The sequence below is a fragment of the Mus caroli genome, unplaced genomic scaffold (assembly GCF_978045245.1).
Source record: "Mus caroli unplaced genomic scaffold, Mus_caroli_1 scaffold_2, whole genome shotgun sequence".
In the NCBI taxonomy this organism is placed as follows: Eukaryota; Metazoa; Chordata; class Mammalia; order Rodentia; family Muridae; genus Mus; species Mus caroli.
Window position 1 is genome coordinate 38,819,088 of NW_028227257.1, and position 12,585 is coordinate 38,831,672.

General features: G+C 38.5%; 1 protein-coding gene and 1 pseudogene across 9 annotated transcripts in view; both read right to left on the minus strand.

The window, feature by feature from the left end:
• The window catches only part of Macrod2 (mono-ADP ribosylhydrolase 2), a 2,026,591-nt gene that overhangs the window by 1,287,160 nt on the left and 726,846 nt on the right, over positions 1-12,585 (minus strand). The gene's annotated exons all lie outside the window — the stretch shown is intronic.
• On the minus strand, positions 4,975-5,751 carry LOC110289483 (zinc finger CCHC domain-containing protein 9 pseudogene; annotated as a pseudogene).

Below are 12,585 nucleotides of genomic sequence, written 5' to 3' on the forward strand. Positions count from 1 at the left end.
TTAATGTTTCTCTATCATTTCACTGTCACGCCCCTGCCTCCACTAGGATGTGTGGCCTCCGAATGCTTAGACTTTTCCTCAGAACCAGTCCAACCTTTCACACCATCTGTACAGTGTTAGAGCTGGGACTGTGTGGTCCAAGAGATGGGACTGTAATGCTACATTGTAACATTTGGCTTTTGCATAGGTTCTGTCAATAAAGAAACTAAAATGTCAGTAGGAGGAAGAAAAACATGATTTTTTTCTTTTTTTTTTCTTTTTTTTTGTTTTTTTGTTTTGTTTTTGTTTTTGTTTTTGTTTTTCAAGACAGGGTTTCTCTATATAGCCCTGGCTGTCCTAGAACTCACTCTGTAGACCAGGCTTGCCTCGAACTCAGAAATCTACCTGCCTCTGCCTCCCGAGTGCTGGGATTAAAGGTGTGCGCCACCACGCCCTGCTTATGATGTATTTTTCTTAATTCACCCTCGCCACAGCTATCCTCTGTTACAGGAGCACCAGCAGCAGTTTGGGATATTTCTACAGTAAGTTTTGTTGCCCTCTACAGTGTACCAACTTGAGGTACCCAGCTCTGAAAGAACCAATTTCAGTCAATGAGATATTATCATCAGCTCCTAATGATCTAAACCTGTTTTTAGATTCCTTTCTCTATTGCTCTGTGATTCTAATATATGATACACCATAGTTCTTATGTCTTTTTCCTCACAGTTTTTTTTCCAAGGATCTTATTATGCCTAGCCTTAGCTGGCCTGGAATTTTCAATATAGATCAGTCTGTCCTCAGAACTGAAGCAACTGCTTTTTGACAGGATAGGATGATAAAGTACAAGACTGACAAACTGATCTATGGTAAAGTAATAAAAGAAACAATAACCAGAAAATACTCTATGAGGAACAAAATAAAACATTTGTATATTAAATGAATTACTTCAAACATTTTCCCCCTCTAGGTATGTTGTTTACCAATATAACATGAACTCTTAATAAAGTCAGGGTCTTATTACTGTAAGTACAATGGAGCTGGGTTCTGTGTACTCAGACCCATTACTGATGCTGTCACCATGCTTTTATTGACTACTGTGTGAAGAATGCCAAGTATTTAGCTTGTAATTAACACAATAACCTAACACCATAGCTATTATTTCCAACTCCCCCTCTCTACACACACACACACACACACACACACACACACACACACACCTGTAAATAAATGGTAGAAGATACAGTGCCAAGATCACACTGCTATTACATGACCAGGTAAAATTTTAGTCCACATCTTCAGGGGTACTTCTTTACATCAAGCAGATAGCATCTCTGTGTCCCTGGCCACAAGGAAGATGAAATGACACATTACATAAACAGGTGCTCAGTAGGTAGTACTTGTTCAATGGGTGGAAAAAAAAAAAACACTTTCTTCAAAAACAAAGCAACTTTATTTTGTACTGTTATAATGTTGACATTTATTAATAAAACGAACATTTCTATTCCAAAGGCAACAAGCTTGTGGCTACAACTCAGTATATGCACCATTATAATAAGTAAGAGGCTCATCTGAGGAATAGGACAGAGCTGTGGAGGTAAAACAAATGAAATTGAGGAAGCAAATGGGATTTTTCAATAGGGCAATAAACCTAGGACATTGCTGTAACGCAGGGATATGAGGTTACTCGTATTCAAGTAACATCCCAGGTCCTCACTGCATCTGGACCTAGAAAAGTGTTTCCAGGTGCAGGTGTTTTGCTCTAATGACTCCATGGTGGTGTGATACATGAGGGAGAAAAGCCCTGCTCATATGTCTGGTTCTTTCTTTTGATGGAAAAGCTTTATCTGGTGAACAAGAGGATCCTTGGCAGAGCATCAATTTTTTTTCCACACCCAGATAAACAGTTTAAATCTTTGAAGATTATACCTAACCAATATTCAGCTCAAAATAACGAATGCAATGAAATCATCAAGAACGGAAGCAAACTAGAAGGGCACAGGAATCAGACTCTTATGATACAGTAGGAGAAAGAATTACTCTCTCTCTCTCTCTCTCTCTGTGTGTGTGTGTGTGTGTGTGTAAGAGAGAGAGAGAGAGAGAGATTGTGTGTGTGTGTAATTGCTTCTAACACAATCCATTTACTTTCAAATTTCATTTTTCTTAACAGCTGAATAATATACAGTTCTGTAAATATATCACATTTGTAACAATCCATTTATCAGTAGATAGACATCTAGGCTGTCCCCAATTCCTGGCTTTATGAATAGAGCAGCAATCTGTAACCGGATGTAGATTCCTTTGGATATAGGGCCAAGCAGGGTTTAGCTGGCTCTTGTGCTAAATCAATTTTCAGGATTTTTTCCTTCCTCTATACTTCTTTGGGTTTGCTCTCTCTCTCTCTCTTTCTCTTTCTCTTTCTCTCTCTCTCTCTCTCTCTCTCTCTCTCTCTCTCTCTCTCTCTCTCTCTCTCTCTCTCCTTCCTTCCTTCCTTGTTTCTTTCTTGCTCTTTCAGAGCATTCAGGTATGTCATTAAGTTACTAAAATCAGAGCTCATTAGGTTTGTTTTTGTTTTTTTTTTTTTTTTGTATTTTTGCGTTTTTGTTAATGTAGACACTGGTATTATGAACTTGACTCTGAAAACTGCCTATACTGTTTTCCATAAAATTGGGTATGCTGTGTTTTGGGTCTCATTTAATTATTCAAAGTTTTAGTTTTCTTATTAATGTCTGTCTTAACCCAATATTTGTTCAGTAGTGAATTGTTCAGGTTCCATGAGTTTATATAGTTTGTTGTTTTTATTGTTGGTGATATCCAGTTTTAATCTTTCCATGGTGGTTAAATAAGATGCAGGGTGCTGTTTAACTTTTCTTAATATCTGTTGATACTTGTTTAGTATCCTAATATGTGGTCAATATTAGAGGAAGTTCCATGGGCTTCTGAGAAAAGTATATTCTTTTGTGTTTTAGTGGAATCCTCTGTACATGTCTGTGAAGTCCATTTGATTTTGATGTTACTACAGAATTTCTCAATTTAGTTTTTGTGTTGAATATGAGATATTATGAGAAAGAAAAGGATAGGATGATTATGTAATTTTAGCTGCAGTAGTGTTTCTTCTAATAATTTGGACGCCCCTATATTTTATGCATAAATGTTTAGATTATAATATCTTCTTAGTAGACTTTTTCCTTTAATATATATGCAATGTATTTCCTATCTGTTTGATTAGTTTGTGTTTAAAGTTTATTTTGTCACACATTACAATACATTCTTGATCCATGGTAGCTTTGCTTGGAATATCTTTTTTCATCTTCTTCCTAAAGTGTTATTCTTGATGGCAAAGTGTGTTTCTTGGATGTAGCAGAAAGCTGGGTACTAATTTACAATTCAGTCTGTTATTCTGTGTGTTTTATTAGGGATACTGAGATGATTAACAGTGAGCAGTATTAATGAGCAGTCTTTACTGATTCCCATTATTTTGTTTTTTGTGGTGTGGGTGCCCCCTTTTGATTTACTGCTCTGCTTTTAATTTACCCCTTGTTTCCTCTTTAGTATAGTGATCTTTTTCTTCAGAGTTAAAATTTTCTCTTAGGCCTTCTGGATTGGTGAATATAAACTGCTTAAATTCGTTTATAGTTTATGAAGTGCAATGTTTTTCTTTCTCTGTCGTGTGATTGATGGTATGGTAGTCTGTGCTGGCATCTGTGGTCTCTGAAATCTTGTAGAACATTCATCTAGGCCCATCTGTTTTCGGAGCTTTCATTGAAAAGTCAGGTGTTATTCTAATAGCCTTGCCTTTACCTGTGGCTTGGGCCTTCGCCCTTACAGCTTTTAATATCCTTTCTTTGTTCAGTGTGTTTGGTGGGTTTTGGTGACTATGCATTGTGGGTAGTTTCTTTTCTGGGTGTATTTGTTGTTCTATTTGCTTCTTGTACCTACCTGATAGGCATCTCTGTCTTTAGACTATGGAATGTTTCATCTAAAATTTTGTTGAAAATATACTCTCTGCTTTTACGCAGGTTTAGTCTCTTTCCTTATACCTATTATCATAAGTTTTGTCTTTTCAGAGTGCCGGCTTTTCAGACTTGCTGGCTGTTTTGTGACTAGAGTTCTTAGACTTCACATTTTCTGTGATTGCACTCTCCAGTTTTTCTATCTTGCCTTCTGGATCTGATGCTCTCTCTTCCAGGACTCTCAATCGGTGCTGAGGCTTACCTACCTCTGCGCTGTTAATGTGGCCTCCTGTCTTTTCCATGTCTAGTTTTATTTCAGTTTGTGGTTTCTATCAGTGGTTCAATTTCTTCCTTAAATTCTACGTTCATGTCTTGAATTGTTTTCATTACTTCATTCAACTGCTTGTGTATTTATAGTCCTTATTAAGGCACTCATTGACATTCCTCCTTGAACATAGTCACAGGTGCTAGTTTGACATTCTCATCTTATGCCTCAGCTTAACTGGCTTTCCTTTTTTCTTTTTTCTTTCCTTTCTTCTTTTTTTTGAAGAGCATATAACAAAATATTTATTTATTTGTGAGCTGAAAGGCATGTGCTTTATCTAGAGGTCAATTTTGATTCATAATTCACATTTATAATGATGACTGCTACAATCTTAGTTATTTCTAAGTTCCATCTGCTAAAATATGCTCTTGGGCAAATTGCCTATAATCTCAGTACTTTGGATTCGGAAGCAGGGATATTAGTTTGGAGCCAGCCTGGGCTACATAGAATCTGTTTCAAATACAGACACACAGGCACAGAGATACAGACAGACAGACCACAGACACACACACACACACACACACACACACACACACATCTGGAGAGTGTAATTAATCACACTTACTCCTCCATAGACAGATTGTAGGCAACCTTCCCCCATCGAGGTCAGAGTGGCGTCTATAACACAGATTTGCCTCCACAAGTGCCCAGCTTCAATCTCTAAAAGCTTACTTTGGAAAGTAATCTTGAGGTGGTAATTAACAACTATACCAATTTTTATTAAAAATTAACAACTTTGGGTACTTTCGTTTTAGGTTTGGGCACATCCAGAACATCTTCATAGTCTGCATTACCTTTGCCCAGCAACCAACTGTGATGATCTGATCTGAGTTCTGAGTTTCAGAGCAATCTTTCTTAAAATGCCCCATGCAGCCACAGAGTTTACAGCCACGACCATCCCCATAGACTCCTTTAGTACTATCAGGGCAGAATCTGGACAGGGGTCCCATTTCTCCGCAGACAAAACATTTGCAAAAGGAAATTCCCCAAGTGCAGGATCTACATTTGCTCTACACTTTGTCATCTCGTGCTCCATGGACCTGCAGCGGTAACAAATGCGTGTGCCCATGTCCTGACTCTCTAGTACAGCGGGGCAGTCATCTTGTCAACAATGGAAACATACCACTGCATTCTTCTCTGCCGCCTGTCTCATCAGCCGCCTTCCTCTCCCGTCTACTGTCCTTCTTTAAGGCCACTGCAATTTCTTCCATTACTTCCCGGCTGTCTGCTGCTATCAGCGCTCCATTGTGAAGCACCTGTGAGCTCTGTTTCAGGTACACCATGAATCCATTCACATCTTCATTCAAGTACTCTTTTCTTTTTGCATTTTGCTTGAGGTGCACGGTTTCTAAGGGGCAGCCCACTGTTTTGGCATTGCTTATGATTGGAAAGGTTTTGGTTTGCTTTCTCCGCAGACCCCTTCTTCATGTCTTTCCATGATGTTGCTGAAAAGGGGCTCTTACTATTTGAAGTAGTAACTCTGGCCTACCTGGTCATGCTTGGATCAGAGGTACTTTACAATTCCCATTTGAATGAGCCTCTGAGGCCTAAACTGGCTTCTCTTAGGGCCTATGGCAATATGGTTCCTGGCTTCTGGAGAAAGCATGTTGTTCATATTGGTTATTCATATTGGTAGTTTTATGCTGGGATTTACAAATGTGAAGTTATGACATTTGAAATATTTCTTCATGTAGATATCTGGGCAGTCTTACAGTGTACACTGAGGCATATATAGGTGCATCTTTTAATGCATTGCCTTTAAACAGAAATGTCTTTTCTTACTTATTAAAACTGAAAAAATTGAGCAATGTAGTATTCAGTTTATTTTTATCATAAATGGGCCATGTATGTATAAGATAGGGTAAATATATACAAATACATATTCAAACAAATGGCATTATACATATTTTTCTACAAGTAAAAGCACACAGTAAAAAGCCACTGCTAAGCACGTGCTCACAACCTGAGCAAACCTGAAGCTAGAACATAAATGAATTAAAACTAATGTTAGGGATTTTAAAATAGAATATTTAACAAGGCATGGTGGATTATGCCATCATGCAAGCACACTTAAGGCTGAAGCACAAATATAGCAACGAATTTGAAAGAAGCCTGAGCTTCTCTCAAATCCCATCTTTAAAAAAAGAAATCCTACAATCTTTAAAGATAAAAAAAGATAATACATCATAGGTACCTTTAAAAGTTAGCATTGATTTAAAAGTGATTTTAATATATAGCATAGTATAAAAAAAGAGATGACATGTCTCAATATGCCACCGTTCTGATAAATAATGGTTATGGTGTGTGTTTTGTTTTTCCTGGGTTTTGTTTTGATTTTTAGTTTTTGTTTTTTTGTTTTTTGAGACAGATCTCACTACGTATTTATAGGCCAGGCTGACAGAACTAACACATATCTGTAGATCTGTTTGTCTCTGTCTCCCACTATGGCCAACCCTCATGGTAACCTTTTACAAAAGAAAGCAAAGTGTCCAAGTAGGTGCTTTGCAGCCTCTTTACTCTAAGAGTTCTTGTAAATCTCATTGTAAGTCAGTGACTCAGCGAGTCCCACCTGCTGCGACTGCTTGTCTGCCATCACCTACCTACTTATCTTTCATAGAAAGAGGTAGGATGTAGCTACATCCTTTGATGCTTAACTGCCTTAGTTAGATAGATTCACTGTTGCTCTGATAAAACACTGTGACTAAAGCACCTTGGGAAGGAAAGGGATTACTTTATTTTATAATTCTCTGATCACACTTGATCACTGAGGGAAGTTGGTGAAGGAACTCGAGGAAGGAACTGAAATTGAAGCTACAGAGAAATGTTTTTACTGCTTGCTCATCATGGCTTCACAGTTTCTTATATAACCCAGGACCACCTGCTCAGGGATGGCACTGCCCACAGTAGGCTGGGCTCTCCCACATTAATCATTAATTTAAAAAAGAAATGTTCACACAGTCTTGACTAGAGGACAATTTTATGGAAGAGCTCTCTCAATTAACATTCCCTCCTTGCATATATGTCTAAGTCTGCATCAAATTGTCAAAATCTAATCAGAAAAAAAATGCTGGTATATCTTTCCACATGAGGAATATTTTTTACGTTTTTTATGTTCCATAGTGTTTCCATAGTTAGAAAACCCATACTTTATAATTCTTGGACTTGAATTGTCATTAAAATAGGTTAGAGTAAACATTCTGAAAAAAGCACTTTAGGTAAATATTTTATAAAGTAGGCAACAAAGCCAAGATATATTAAAGAGATCTTGGAATATGGCTGTATTAGTCCCAACTAAGGGCCTCTATTCATGGGTTTCAAGGATGTCATAGGATAGAATCTGATTCTTTTACGAAAAGTATTTTCAAAAGATCAACCTATATCCTTTTCTAGCAGTGTAAGAGTGGTACCCCTGCCTCTTCCTCTCCTGCACCAGTAAACCAGACTCCAGAAAAGAAAGCAAAGTTCCAGTGGAGGCTAAATAATGAGGGAGCATGGCTGTCTGTTTTGAAGAGAGACAGAGTCTTTGCTCTGTAGACAGCATCAGTTGTAACTGAAATCTCCTGGATAGAGAGGATGAGAAGGTCAGCCAGGATTTTGTTTCAAGTGAGATCACAGAGGGATGACAGGACAGAGCCTCTTTAGTAAACCTTATCTTCCTCGCCCTGAAGATGCGATAGTGACATGGGCCTTTGCTTTGACCTCATGTTACAGATCTCCTAGGAAACTAGCTCTCAGCTTTGCACTTTCCCTACAGGGGAAAAAGGCTCTAGGCTCTTTAAAGATGACCAAAAGTCTTTCTACACACACTTAAGGAGAAATCACAATGTGGCATAAATGGTTACTTACATTTTTCTCAGTCTTTTATGCACAGTCGATAACAAATGTTTGCAAAATCACATTTGAAATGTAAAAAATATTTGGGAGAAAGCAGATGATGGTGTTTCAAAATGATTGTTAAAATGTATAGTCTAGCACCCCAGTAGACATTCAACTTTGAGTCAAATAGTCTGTATCAATTACAGCTTATCACAGGTGACAAATCAAATATGCTTGTTGAATGAGATTGTCACAGTGCATGGCTAGAGATCAGAACCAGATGATCCAAGTGAGTCCTTTACCTCCTTGGAAAGAACCTGTGATTCTGTCATTTCTCCAGGGACAGCTCTCCTCAGGCCCTTACTTCTCCAACCTATCTCAGCTACTACAGTGTCGCACTGTCTCTTTCGTAAAAACACATATTTGGGGGCTTTTGGGGACAGATGGAGCAACCTTGGCAACCTAGGAGTTAAAAAACCATATTCGACAATGAAGTGGGGGAAATGTAACTTAAGATTAAGACATGACAGAGGAGTGGGCTATCTGCCCAAGAGCTTGTAAGTATTCCTCTAAAATAGAATGACAGTGGCCATAGCCCTCCTGCAACCCAGAGAGATATCTACTCTAGTCCTCAGATACAAAAGCAGCAAGTTCAAACTCTCAATTCCTGGTCCCCTGATCTCACTTCCAGTGAAAACATTACAAGTCTCTTTTGTCTTATTCTTATAATTAGTCCCTATAGGTTTGAAAGTGAATTCAACCCACCATCTCTTAGAAGTTGAGCATGAACAAAGACACTCTGGACCAAACAAAGAAAATAATGACAACTTCCTTGAGTCTAACCTCCCTCGGGGAGAGAATAACCAAGGCTATTAAGAAGGGTGTAAGTCTTGTTAATAAATAACTGTGGTATGTTGACTTGGTCTGACACAGATAGCCAATGCTTGTTATTCCAGATGCTGGGAAAAGAAATGCTGTCTCAAGAAAAGATATCAGTCCTTCAGAAAAAGATACTACTTTCCTAGTATGATTTCTTCTGAGTGAACCAAACAGTGTCTTGCCAGCATGGAGACTTTTTAGCCATGTAAGAAGGCTTCTTCTCCCCACTCTTTCTATGCCCAACGATGTAAGCATCAAACAGAAATAGTATTATGTGTGTATTGACTGCTCCAAATGTGATCTTCTTTACTTTCTTAATAAAGAGAACCTTTTGACAACAGTTGAACATCTCCCTAGCCTATCTCCCCAGGACTGAACTCCACAAAATAATTAAAACTAACAAGACCTCTTTAATAACTACCACTAATTTCAAAAGGCAAACACAAATATCTAAACAAGGAGCCACATGGCAAAGGCATCTTAAATATAAAAGGAAAGCTTTGAATGCAGTGGCAAGGAAAGTTTGCAGATCAAGTAAAGATTTACTGCTCTTAAACTCAGCCTCCTGACTGCCTCTGAAAATAAGGGACTGCTAGAATTCCACAATGTTATCTATGACCACAGGTCAATACCAAAGATAGATGCTATCAAATATAACAAGGGATCCTAGATTTTGAACAACACTGGATCTCTCATATCAGGTATTGTCTGACCCTTTTTTTGGATATTATTATTTGATGATGATGAAGAAGAAGAAGATGATGATGAACAGCAGCAGCAGCAGTCTGGGGTTATAATTAAATATTGCCACTCAGGAGATAAAGTTAAGAAGATCATGAATTGAGTTTGTGGCCAGACTAGGCCAAAAGGAGAGGCTTTCTCTCAACAAGGTGACGATATATAATCATAAAATAAGCAAAAAAGAAATAAAAATCCACCTCAATAAGAAACAATTCTACATCAGTTTAAGTTGAAACTATTTGGAGACACTTTCACTATAGCTCACTCTTAGAATATACTTATATCATTGTACGAAGTAGAGGTCCACAGGGCTACATAGGAGCGACAGTTTGAAGAGAACTGCCTTCAGAGCACCTACCATCCTCTGCCTCAGATACAAGTCTCAGGAAGGCCTTGGAATATGGCTCATTTGAGTTCATCCCAGCAGAATGAGGCATTTCTTCTTTTTCTTAATTCCACTTAATGGAGGTCTCCATTATCATTTAAACAGGAGTGGACAAATAGAGGAATTGATAGGGTAAGCACTCCAATCAGAATAATCAGGCCAGCACAAGCACTTACCTTTAGAGCAACAGCCAGCATCAGTTCAGAAATTTAGAAAAGTGTTTCCATTTTTCCTATGTATGATTTCTGCATATAAATATATGGATGTATGAGTTGTGGGGCTGTGAGAAACAGTGGGGGGGGGAGAAGAGAAATAGTTTGTATTTGTAGTATGGTATCAGTTAGGATTGAACTTATATAGCTGAGAAGACAACTAAAGTGTATGGAGTCTGGTTTGTTCCAAGTTGAAAATGCTTTAGTCAAAAATTTGTAGGTGAATTTTCTTTCTTCTCATAGAAGTATGTCACAGAACATCCTTACCCCCAGGCCCCATGTTCTCATTTGTAATGATATACTGTATGTAAAGTTATATTACCAGCACATGCAATTTTCCAACTGCTTGATGCCTGATGTCACAAAATTATAACTAAGAGCAGCATGCTCCAAGGCATGGGAGTATTATTTCATCAACAATAAAAGCGTGTAATAAAGGACTTTAATTTTAATGACAGCTTGGGTGCAAGCTGTTAGAAAAATCAAGTATATGTTTTCCTAACCAGGTAACCCAATCCTGACTCCCCTCCAAACAGCACCCTTTTCCAACTTACTTTGGATTTTAATTATTCAATTTAATTCAACAAGCATTAAATTATCAAAAGCCCTCCCTATGTGAAGCACTGTAGTGGATTCTATAGCAACTGGATACCAACACTTCCACTCTGGGGGGTGGGGGGCGGGGATAACAATCTAGGGAGAAAGAGAAATGCCTGTTTAAACAAATTTAATAAAAGGTATATTATGAGGAGTGCTGAAATAAGGCTAATTTTAAGTGTTATAAACAGCAGAGAGGGACGTGTGAAGCATCTTAGAAAAGGAAGATTTTGGAGAGGCACTGTAACACAAATACAAAAGTGGGAAACACCACACAAAGGGACCTAACCTCCAACCCATATCAGGCAAGTATGCTGGGACATGCCAAGACAAGGGGGAAAAAAGGATGCAGACTTGACTTCAAAGATGGAAAATTGTGGAAAGGAGAGGAGGGGGGAACGTACGCCAGTATTGCTGCCTGACTGGACACAGGAGACAGGAGGAACATGTGTAGTCTATTCAGTGGGACTGGTTGTCTTAGTCAGGGTTTCTATTCCTGCACAAACATCATGACCAAGAAGCAAGTTGGGGAGGAAAGGGTTTATTCGGCTTACACTTCCATGCTGCTGTTCATCACCAAAGGAAGTCAGGACTGGAACTCAGACAGGTCAGGGAGCAGGAGCTGATACAGAGGCCATGGAGGGATGTTCTTTACTGGCTTGCCTCCCCTGGCTTGCTCAGCCTACTCTCTTATAGAACCCAAGACTACCAGCCCAGGGATGGTCCCACCCACAAGGGGCCTTTCCCCCTTGATCACTAATTGAGAAAATGCCTTACAGTTGGATCTCATGGAGGCATTTCCTCAACTGAAGCTCCTTTCTCTGTGATAACTCCAGCTGTGTCAAGTTGACACAAAAGTAGCCAGTACACTGGTTATATATTTTCTTGTGACTACTCGGTGTAGCTAACTTTTCTCAGGGCATTCCCCACGTCCTCTCACCTTTACCACTTCAGTGACCAAAGGCGGAATTCACTTGATTTCTTTTGTCCTTCTTTCCTTTCCTTTCCTTTCCTTTCCTTTCCTTTCCTTTCCTTTCCTTTCCTTTCCTTTCCTTTCCTTTCCTTTCCTTTCCTTTCCTTTTTCCTTTCCTTTCTTTTTTTCCTGTCCTTCCTTCCTTCTTTCCTTTCTTTTCTCTTTCTTTCATCTCTTTAACTTAACTGCTCTCTCTTACTTCCAAAAACTTCTTTGTTCAATCACAGGGGAAACCAGAATACCAAGAAGTTATTTCCAAAGAGATCAGTGTTTTGAGATGACTAGTAATAGTTACTGTATACAATGCATCCTTCCTTTGTCCTTAGAGGGTGTATTAACTCACTGTGACAAAATATCCAAGAGTCCAATGAGAAAATGTTTATGTCAAGTCACCACTCCACAATTTTCCAACTATGCTTTCTTGACTCTATTGCTTGTTTGTTATGGTTAAAAATATATGGTAGAGAAAAATCAGTAATTCATGGTGACTCTATTAAAATTGATTGATATTGTTTGACAATTTGGCATGAGCCAGAATCACACAAGACTCAAGCTTCTGTGCATGTCTATGATGGATTCTATAGAATAAGTGAGTGTCTTAGTGTCAGTTTTCTATTGCTGTGATAAAACACCATGACCAATGTAACTTATAGAAGCGGGGTTAATTTGGACTCATTATTCCAGTGGGTAAGAGTCCATCATGGTGAGGAAGTGGTAGGCATTGTGGT